Source organism: Capra hircus, unplaced genomic scaffold, assembly GCF_001704415.2.
Source record: "Capra hircus breed San Clemente unplaced genomic scaffold, ASM170441v1, whole genome shotgun sequence".
NCBI classification, from domain to species: domain Eukaryota; kingdom Metazoa; phylum Chordata; class Mammalia; order Artiodactyla; family Bovidae; genus Capra; species Capra hircus.
Window position 1 is genome coordinate 1 of NW_017206131.1, and position 10,221 is coordinate 10,221.

The 10,221-nt window shown below is 55.4% G+C and overlaps 1 pseudogene; it reads left to right on the forward strand.

Moving 5' to 3' along the window:
• The first annotated feature begins 1,922 nt into the window (after positions 1–1,922).
• On the forward strand, positions 1,923–9,516 carry LOC108635120 (annotated as a pseudogene).
• Positions 9,517–10,221: the final 705 nt, after the last annotated feature.

Here is a 10,221-nt window from a genome sequence, read left to right on the forward strand (position 1 = left end):
CTGGAGTCCCATGGACAGAGGAGCCTGGCAGCTGTAGCCCACGGGGTCATGAAAGAATCGGACAGGACTTAGTGGCTAAACAGCAATTCTTAATTACACTGGAAACACTGGGCACCACTTTAAAGCATCATTTGCCCAGTGTGAAAAGAAATTGCGGTCTTACTTTGTCACTATTGAAATGAATGGTTCTCGAACTGTTCAAGTTTCTATTTGAAAAAGGAGGGTTTAGTTTGCTGTCCTCCCCTCTCTCTCTCTGTCTCGTATTTGGGGAGGGGGCGCTGCCACAGGGATGAGGGGTGGACTGCAGAGCCATGACCTGCTGCTCAGCTCTCACTCTGCTTCTTGGAGCCCAGCAGAACTAAGCCTCTTTTTAAATCAGCTCTTTGGGGAGCTGCTTTTGCTCCATTCTTTCCCATGTTGGACTACTTCCTTGATTCTGGCTGCTCTGCAGGTCAGCCGCCACAGAGTTTGCTAATTAGACTCATTTTGTGTTGTTTCTGATAGCCTTGTTCCTGAGTGAGTCTGCAGGGCCTAAACTATCAGAGCAATTCCCCAGCGCTGGGGACCAGGACCCTCGCGAGTCCCTGCCCGGGGGCTCGGTGCCGCCTCTGGGGTTCTGTGTCAGTGCCCGGGCAGTGCGCGAAGCGGCGCTTCCTGTTTGATTTCGGGCCTGCATTGGCTGTTCACCTGTCTCACAGTTCATGTACTTTCTGCCATCAGAGTGTCCTGAGGCCTCTGGGCCTCACCTCTTCATTCCCTCCTTTTCAGTTTAGTGATTTTACAGGGGGGTATATGCTCTCGCCTTTAATGACCATCAGCAACTGTTGTCAGTGGCGAAATACAACTATTACCAGCCTCGCTGTGGCCTTTGAAGACCAGTGACCTTCTGTTTTCTCTGTATTAGTGTTAAGCTATTGGATACTAAGGCCTGTCCTGGGGGCTCAGTGGAAAGAATCCTTCTGCAAGGCAGGAGCCTCGGGTTCATCCGGGGTCGGAAAGATCCCCTGAGGAGGAAATGGCAAACCCACTCCAGTTTCTTGCCTGGAAAATCCATGGACAGAGGGGCCAGGTAGGCTGTAGTCCACGAAGTCACAAAAGAGTCAGACGTGACTCAGCTACTGAGCAAGAAACTGGATACTAAAGATGGAAGAGAATGTGTAGGGATAGTGTTTCTTCTCCTCTACGTTCTTCCTGGCTGGTCGAATAATTAAACGGACCTCAGACAAATCGATAGCAGAAAACCAAGCCCACTGAATTTTGTGCGAACCTCGAAGAAACAAGGCTCAAGAGTGACCAGGCAGCAGCTTTGTGTGTGTGAAGATTTGACAGACAAGGGGGTTTGCCTGGGGCAGCAAGGTCGTGAAGTAACAGGGTTTGCTGGTCTCTTGAACAGCCTTTTCAGCCTTTTCGTTCCCTCTTTGGCCGTAAAGATGTCTCTCTGCCTCCTGGTACAGGAGGGTATTTCCACGGGGAGATGTATTTTCAGCTCCAGGGGGAACAGAAGAAGGGCAGCGTATGCTTTCTGCACCAGCTGTTTCTCAAGTCGCTTTACTTCAGAGCAATCAGTGTGCTGCAGTGGAGTGTTCTGGGGTGAGCTGCCCTGCACCCATCAGGAGCGCAGATGACCTGGTGCGTCCCCGTCCTCATGCAGGGAGCAGAAATCAGGGAGCTGACGCAGGGCCCAGAGCGGGGCTGCCAGCCTGCACGCCCTGCGGCTTCGGCCCTGTCCTTGGCTCACCTGCTTGTTTCTCCCAGGTCGGTATCTAGGACTGATGCTGCTTTCTGTTGAAGAACTGGGGATCTCTCAGCTGTCATCCTTCACACCTGGCAGAGAGGCCCTGAACCCTCACATACCTCCACAGCCCACAGTGTCCTATTCTGCACCAAACACCCTCCGTGTCGGGGCTGCCACCTCCGAGGCCGGGCCCTGGAGGTGGACGTGGGTGCGTCCCAAGGCCCTTGTCCCCAGCGGAGTCAGCAGGGCCTGGGCCTGGGGCAGCAGGGGAAACCCCGAGGAAACTGAGTTTTGTGCGTGTACCTGTTTTCTCTTCGAAGCAAAGCATCAATGCTAAAAACAGTTAAGAGCAGAGTGAGACACAGTCGACCTGTGGCCTGAATTTGCGTGACACTAATTTTAAATCCATCCTTTCAGCCTCGCCACCATGGATGCGCTGTCAGAAGCAAACGGCACCTTTGCCTTGACCCTTCTGAAAAAGCTGGGTGCAGACAACTCGAAAAATGTGTTTATCTCACCCCTAAGCATCTCCTCTGCCCTGGCCATGGTCCTCATGGGGGCCAGGGGCAACACGCAGCCCAGATGTGCCAGGTACGTTCGGGAAGCCGGTTCTGAGCGGCAGAAGACGCTGTTTCTTTGACGGGTGAGCCGAGGTCCACGATCCGAATCTTAAGGCCTTGCTCGACAGCCAGGCCTACTCCCCGTCTGCCCCTCCCTGGGCACCCCCTCCAGTGTCTCTCTGGCATGTGGCCTGGGGCTCCTGACAGCGCAGCACCCGATTCCAGCAGGACAGGCTTGAACGAGCAAGCGTTTATCGAGCCTCTGCTCAGACCTGCTGCTCAAGGCCCTGCTGGCGAGGCCCGTCCTGCCGAGACGCCCAGAGCCAGCCCCAGGCGGGCTGCACAGGGTGTGGACGTCAGCTCCTGGGCCACAGTGGCGGCGGGGTGCTGACCTCTGGCCCCTGGGGGTCACAGCCTTCCCGCATGTGGGGTGCTCTTACCCTTCCCAAGGTCCTGGGGTCCAGAGGGCCTCCAGGTGTAACAGAGTCCTGATCGCGCCCTTGAGCCTGGGCTCTGAGTTTGACCTCTGCCCTAAGGCCATCACTTTCAGGGTCCTGTGCCAGCTGGAGAGGCTGGGAGTGAGAAACACTTGCCCCTCCACCCAGCAAGTGTCAGGACGCAAATACGCGGGTGCTCCTGCTCAGTCATCTCTGACTGTCTGCTTCCCCGTGGACGGCAGCCCTCCAGGCTCCTCTGTCCATGGGTTCTCCAGAAAGAACACTGGCGTGGGTTGCCATGTCCTCCTCCAGGGGATCTTCCCGACCCAGGGATGGAACCGCGAGTCTTGTCTCCTGCCCGGCAGGTGGATCCTTTCCCAGTGCGCCACCTGGGAGACGCACGTATTCCCTTTAAGTCCTGCTGAAAAGGGAGCAGTCCCCTCTTGAGCTCGCACTGTCTCCCCTCCCGCTCTCCCAGGCTCTGAAGGGCCGCCCTCTCTCTGGGCACCTCCTGTGCAGATTCCGATTCCATTGGGAGGGCCTGCCTTCCCGCCCTGCACGGGCCTCTCTCCAGGGCTCCCGCCCAACCTCCTCTCCTCCAGCAGTGGTGCCCCCGGCCCTCCGGCCTCGGCCGGCTGCTGGGTGCAAAGCCCGTGCCCAGGCTTTAGCTATGTGTTACTGGTGGATCGGTGCCGGACAGCTGTCTGGACCTTCTCTGTCTGGCTCCTGAACAAACCGCCCACGACCGGGAATGACCAGGACCGTGCCTGGGACTCTGCGGCCTGGGCGCACGGTGCCTGCTGGGCTCCTCCTGGTCCAGGAGCCGGCCCCGATCCGCTAGGCACTCTCCTCCATGTGTCCGCTCTACCATGTTGTTACGAGGCCCCCAGCATGATGGCTGGGCGTTTCTGCACCCTGGCAACAGGGGCAAGACAGCGAACGTGAAGTTGCCAGGCCTTTACAAAGGCCTCGGCCCAGAAGAGCCACTTCTTGTCCCAGTGGTCAGAGTCCGTTCCGAGGCCAGTCCAGACCCAAAGACATGGCCTGTTTGTGCAGAAACGGGAGGCCTGTCCGCGGCCCTGTCTGCAGGCAGACTGCGAGCACAGGGCCCTGGGCTCGCCCAGGGGCATTTCTGCTCCCGCCGTCGCTGCCTGAGCCCGAGCGGGAGGCGGGGCTGGGGGGCTTCCCAGAGCCACTGCGCAGTTATTTGCGTGAGTCTTGTTTCAAGCTGCGGGGAGGATCAGTGGGGTGCTTAGGCTGACTTTAGTGTTGTGTCCATTTCCTGTAGTCAGGGCGTACTGCAGTGGTGGGTTTTATCTGTTTTTGATTTCAGACGCTTTCTCTAAGCAAGAGCAGTGGCGGAGGTGAAGATGTCCACCCGGGTTTCCAGAAGCTTCTCAGTGAAGTTAATAGGACCGGCACACAGTACTTGCTCAGAACCGCCAACAGGCTTTTTGGACAGAAGCCTTACGATTTCCTCTTGGTAAGTCATACTCCCGATTGCCTGAAGCAGATAGAGACCGAGGTCCTGTGTAGATGGGAGGCGGGCCTTGTGGTGCAGAGAGGCCTTGTGGGCTGAGACCCACACGGTGGGCGGGATGTGGGACCCCAGTCACGACCTCATGCTTCCTGGAACCGTTCGGTCGTTGCCTGTAAGAGGAGCCTTGTAACAGCCTTGTTCACGTTTTCCTGAAGCTTCGATGAGTTGATTGTCAGAGAACTAACACAGATCATACCACAGTTGCAGATTAGTTGGCCCAAACAGGGGAGTGATCGAATAGAATATTTCTGATGTTGTTTTTCACATGTTGGAATTTTTTGGTGCATTGTGAGACGTTCAATTCTTTTATACCTGTAAATATTTTGATTATCTTTTCCTATGCAGAATTTTTTTTAAAGTTTTTGTCTTTTTTTCTCTGGTTTTATTTAATTATAGTGCTTTCATGGTTTTAAAATTTTTTTCATACGCACCTCAAGTCATCTGTGAGTGTGTTCTTATTGTATAAAATGCAGACAAGGCCAGAGCCCTCCCACTCTCGCCCCCGCCCTGCCCCCAGCCCCGTATCAGGGCTTGGGCCCTGCACACAGAGAAAGTCTTCGCATCTCAGTGCATGCGCGCCTGCTGTTGTTCAGTCACTGAGTCGTGTCTGACTCTTTCTGAGCCCGTGGGCTGCAGCAGGCCAGGCTCCTCTGTCCTCTCTACGTCCCAGAGTTTGCCCAGAGTCATGTCCATTGTGTTGGTGGTGCATCCAACCCCTCATCCTCTGTTGGCCCCTTCTCCTTTGCCTTCAATCTTTCCCAGCATCAAAAGTCTTTTCTGATGGATCTGCTCTTCCTATCTGGTGGGCACAGGGATGGAGCTTCAGGCTCAGCAGCAGTGTGTGTCCGCCTCACCCTTTCTCAAGGTGGTGGGCGGCGTGCTCACGGGTGGCTGTACTGAGACACAGCTGCCAGCCCCTGGGTGGGTGTGGGGTGGGGCCCAGCCCGGGCCGAGTCGGCAGGGACCGTGTCTGTGTGGTTCTGTCCTGTGTGTGCTACTCAGATGGACTTTAGAAGGAAGGGACAGAGGAGGCTCTCAGATCTCAGTGAATTCTGCCTCATTCCGCCCTGACGGCTGTAGCCCTTCCTCTCGTCCTCAGGAAGGGTAGCGGGTGGACACGTCCACCCTCTGCTCAGCGCTACAGGCCTGAGCCTTTAACATTCTGATTGTTCATGAGACTGAGCAGCTTTGCATGTGGATCAAACATTTGTATCTTTTCTGAAAATTGCCTATTTATGTGTCCTTTATGTAGTTTTAAATATGGGTTTTATGTCTTTTTTTTTTAAACTGAGTTCTTTGTATGTTTAGGATAATGATCTTATTCTGTTATATAACTTTTTTCATTATTTTTCACACTTGTTTCATACTCTAAATTAACTGTTTTAAAACAGGTGGTACAAAGTGAATATAGTCAGCATGAGGTCAAATATTTGTAGGTTTGTACGGGCTGGTACGAATTTCTTTTACAACCTGATTTACTTGTTTTTATCCGTCTTAGCTCCATGCTTTATTGCTCCATGCTTTATTACCTACAAGTTTATTCTCACCTTTTTTTTTTTAGTTCTACCAGTTTATTGCTACCAAGCCATCTCCCTCCACCTTCATGCATGCATGCTCAGCCTCGTGACCCTGTGAACTGCAGCCTTCCAGGCTCCTCCAACATTGGCAGGCGGATTCTTTCCACTGGTGCCACCTGGGAAGCCTGAGCTTTACTCAGTTATTTATTCAGTGTAGCTGAAAACTGAGACACGGATTGAAGGTTAATTTCGCACATTCATTTGCACATTACACAAGTAACCATCAAATGATCTGTGTTGAGGTTATGCGTGGTGAAGAAGTCAGCCGTTGGCGTTGTCTGTTTCTGTAGCCATGTGATTCTGTCATTCCGTCTCCCTAGCCTTTCAAAGATGCCTGCCGCGTGTTCTACCAAGCAGAGATGGAAGAGCTGGACTTTGTCAGTGCCACGGAGGAGTCCAGGAAGCACATAAACACCTGGGTAGCTGAAAAGACAGAAGGTGAGGACGTGTCACTACTTCTGTTTGCACAGTATTTGAATCGGTCTTATTTTCCATCAGTTCCCTCCCAAAACCATCGAATGTAAACAGAAGTGGCTTTTTCTCTAAAGACCTGGAAACTTTCAAATCCGCTTCTGAAATTTAATCAGCAACCAATTTCTCCAGCTTTCCCCCTCCTCATCAATATTCGGTGCACCTCTTCCAGAGCAATCACACCTTGACTTTTGGCTGTTGCGGTTAATGTTCCTATAGTCTGCCTTTTCACAAAGGGCGGAAAGGCAGACTCTGGATGCGGCGCCACCTCCCTGCCTGTCCAGCAGAGCGCGTGCTCTGCGGGTCGCTGAGCGTCACTGCAGGACACGAGGTCAGGCCCTGGGCCACCTGCGCTTATCCGTTTCCGTGCTCTCCACACTGGCTCCGACCTCTCCCCTTCAGGAGGGTCCCCTCACGCTGGTAGACCGAACATTCCTTTTTCTGTCCCTGTGAATAATTCTGCCCTTATTATTTGTTCATTTTATGTGTTTTATGCAACTCATGGTATCTTTCTGAGCAGAGACTTGAAGGTTTTTGTCCCTGATTTTGCTTTCAGGCCAGGCTCCCTGCATGGGTCTCCCTGGGTGGCTCAGATGGCAAAGAATCACCTGCCAGAGCAGGATAGGCGGGTTGGATCCCTGGGTCAGAAAGATCCCCTGGAGGAGGAAATGGCAACCTGCTACAGTATTCTTGCCTGGGGAACCCCATGGATGCAGGAGCCTGATGGGCTACAGTCCATGGGGTCACAAAGAGTGGGACCAACTGAGCGAGTAAACAGACAACTCGCTGCATGTGGTTATCTGGGGGACAGTGAACCCTCTGGTCTGGGCACTGACTCCTCGAGGGGACGGGCCAGTAACTACCCTGCCCAGCACCTCACCAGGAAACCCTGTTAGCTAACTGGTCCTTTAACTCTTCTGTGCAGGTAAAATTAGAGATTTGCTGGTCTGCAAATTCAGTTAACCCGCGACACGTCTGGTTCTCGTGAAATGCCATCTACTTCAAAGGAAACTGGGAAAAACAGTTTCCCAAAGAAAACACCAGGGAAAGGCCATTCAGAGTCAGCAAGGTGACAAGAATGTTTCATAAAGTGAAGGAGGTTTTGGAAACAGTCCCTGGGGTCCTCTTAGTTTATGGATCGTGCCAGGAGGCTGACCTTCAGGAACTTGAGCCTCTTGTGGCCTTGGCGGCCCAGATGTGGATCCGGGCAAACCCTGGCTTCCTCTCCCCCTGCTCCTCCTCTGAGGTATCATCAGGGGTGGTCCGTGCGGTGGGTGTTCCGTCTTGTATCGCACATCCCCGGGGGCAGCTCGCAGGTCTCTGGGCCTACTAGATCGCCCAAGATCCAGTTCAAACTCCAGACTGTAGCTGTGATGCTCATGGCCTGGATCCTACCGGCTGACCCCTCCCATCAGGAGCTACCTACACAGACGCCTTTCTCTGCAGGGCATAGAGGAGCCTCCCTAGCGGTCTCCACGGCCCGGGTTCCTGGTTCCTGTGTCCCTCCTCTGACTCTCACAGAGCCCGTGGCCCCTCACAGTGGCTCTGATCCCACAGAGCCCCTCGGGCCCGTGTGCAGGACCCGGGAGGTTACTTGGAAGTTTTCCTGAGGACGGTGGCTGGGCTGAGAGTGGTGGGGTAGGAAGCACAAGTGAGATTGCCTTGTGGTTTTCTGATCCTTGTATCTATTTACTCGGCTGTGCGGGGCTCCTTGCCGCTCAGCCTTTCCTGCCGCTGCCGTGGCGGAGGCCCTCTGGGCTCGGGGCTCGGGCTTCTCCTGCTGGTGCTTCTCCTGGTGCAGAGCTCGGGCTCCGGGTCCGTGACCGTAGGAGCTGTGGCTCCCGGGCTCTCAGCCCAGGCTCAGTAGCTGTGGCCCGTGGGCTTAGAAGCCCCTGGGCTGTGGGGTCTTCCCAGACCAGGGCTGGAGCCTGTGTCTCCTGCATTGGAAGGCGGGTTATTTGCCCCTGAGCCCCCAGGCCAGCGCTGTTGTCTTAAAACCAGAGCCCACATGGTTGTTCATGGTCAGCTGTGGGGGAAGGCCAGGCGCCCAGGACACGGCAGGGTTTGACAGCGGGATGAGTGGTGTCGCCATGAGCAGAGGTGGGAACATACAGATGGAGCAGGTGGAGGGGACACGAGCCGCCAGTGTGCGAGCCGAGCTGGAGGCTCCTTTGCGTCCAGATGTGGATGTCAGGCAGGCAGGAGCGGGGCGAGGTCCTGCCGAGCATGTCCGAATGGAGCCCTCCTGGGTCAGCAGGAGAACAGCAGCCTGAGGCCTGAGCACTGGGAACCAGGGGTGGGAGCTGGAGCCGAGCGGACGAGCTGACGAGGCGGGCTGAGGCGGGTCTGGAGACAAGACAGAGTGTGTGGGCGCAGGGGCCGGCTCTGATGACTCGTCCCGCGTGTCCATGGGTCTTATTTCAGTTAACGTTTATCCATTTCCTTTATAGAACGTGGAGAAACCTGTGCAAATGATGTTCAAGAAGTCCACCTTTAAAATGACCTACATTGAAGAAATAAGCACCCAGATTCTGGTGCTTCCCTACGTCGGCCAAGAGCTGAACATGGTCATCCTGCTGCCCAGTGAAAGCACGACGTGTACACGGTAACCAGGCAGCCGTGGCCCCAGAGCCGAGGTCTCGTCTGGATCCCTGCTGGGCACTGGGCTCCGGAAACTCGTGTGGGGCCCACAGGGGGCGTGTGTGGGTCACAGCGGACAGTCCCCGGGGCAGGGCTGCTGCAGACCCTGAGATCTTCTACCTTCTCCTCCAGGTGGAGAAGCCCTGACCTACGAGAAATTCGTCGCGTGGACAAAGCCCGATGCGATGGACGAGGAGGAGGTGGAGGTGTTTCTTCCCCGTTCACGCTGGAGGAGAGTTATGACATGGAGTGTGTCCTCCGAGATCTGGGCATGACGGACGCCTTCGAGGAGGCCCGAGCCGACTTCAGTGGGATGTCATCCCAGCGAGACCTGTACCTGTCCAAGGTCGTGCACAAGTCCTTCGTGGAGGTCACCGAGGAGGGCAGGAGGCCGCAGGCTCCACAATGGCCGGCTTCATGCTGAAATGCCTGAGGATCCTGCCCCCGGTTCTGTGCCAACCGCCCCTTCCTCTTCTTCATCCAGCACAGCAAGACTGGGGGCCATCCTGTTCTGCGGCCGCTTCTGCTCACCGTGACGAGGTGGTGGGGATCCCCGGTGCCCTCCACCGTTCTCCCCCGATCTCTGCGAAGAGCTGAGACCATGTGACCTTGGTGAGGTCCACAAAAAAAGGGCTGATCCAGACCGCCTGTGAGAGCTGACTCATTGGAAAAGACCCTGATGCTGGGAAAGACTGAAGGCAGGAGGGGGAGGGGACGGCAGAGGATGAGATGCTTGTATGCCATCACCAACTCAATGGACATGAGTTTGAGTAACTCCGGGAGTTGGTGATGGACTGGGAGGCCTGGCGTGCTATAGGCGATGGAATCGCAAAGAGTCGGACATGAATGAGTGACTACACTGCACGAAGCTTTCTGCAGCCGCCCGTGTTCCCTGCTGAGATGTGGGGCCCACAACCAACCGATGCTGAGGTTCGGGTAGAGAGCGGTGCGGGGTCCACTGGCCTCCCTGTGGCGTCATCAGGAGCTGGGCTCCCTCTAACCTGGTGGTGTGACCCACATTCTCAGCCTGTCTCTAGTCCACTGTCTCTGCTGTACCCAAGTCAGCACCTGAGCCATGAGGAGAGACAGGCTGCAGAGACGCTGCCCTTGGGAGCAGGCAGCAGGTCCAGTGGCGTCAGCGCCCACCTCCCCCTAGCCTGTGCCCACTGTCGCCTGAAGTGAGCTGTCTGTCCAGCCAGGGTCAGAGGCGTTTGTCCTTCGTCCCCATCAGGCCATCAGCAGGGACCTGTGAGGATGGACG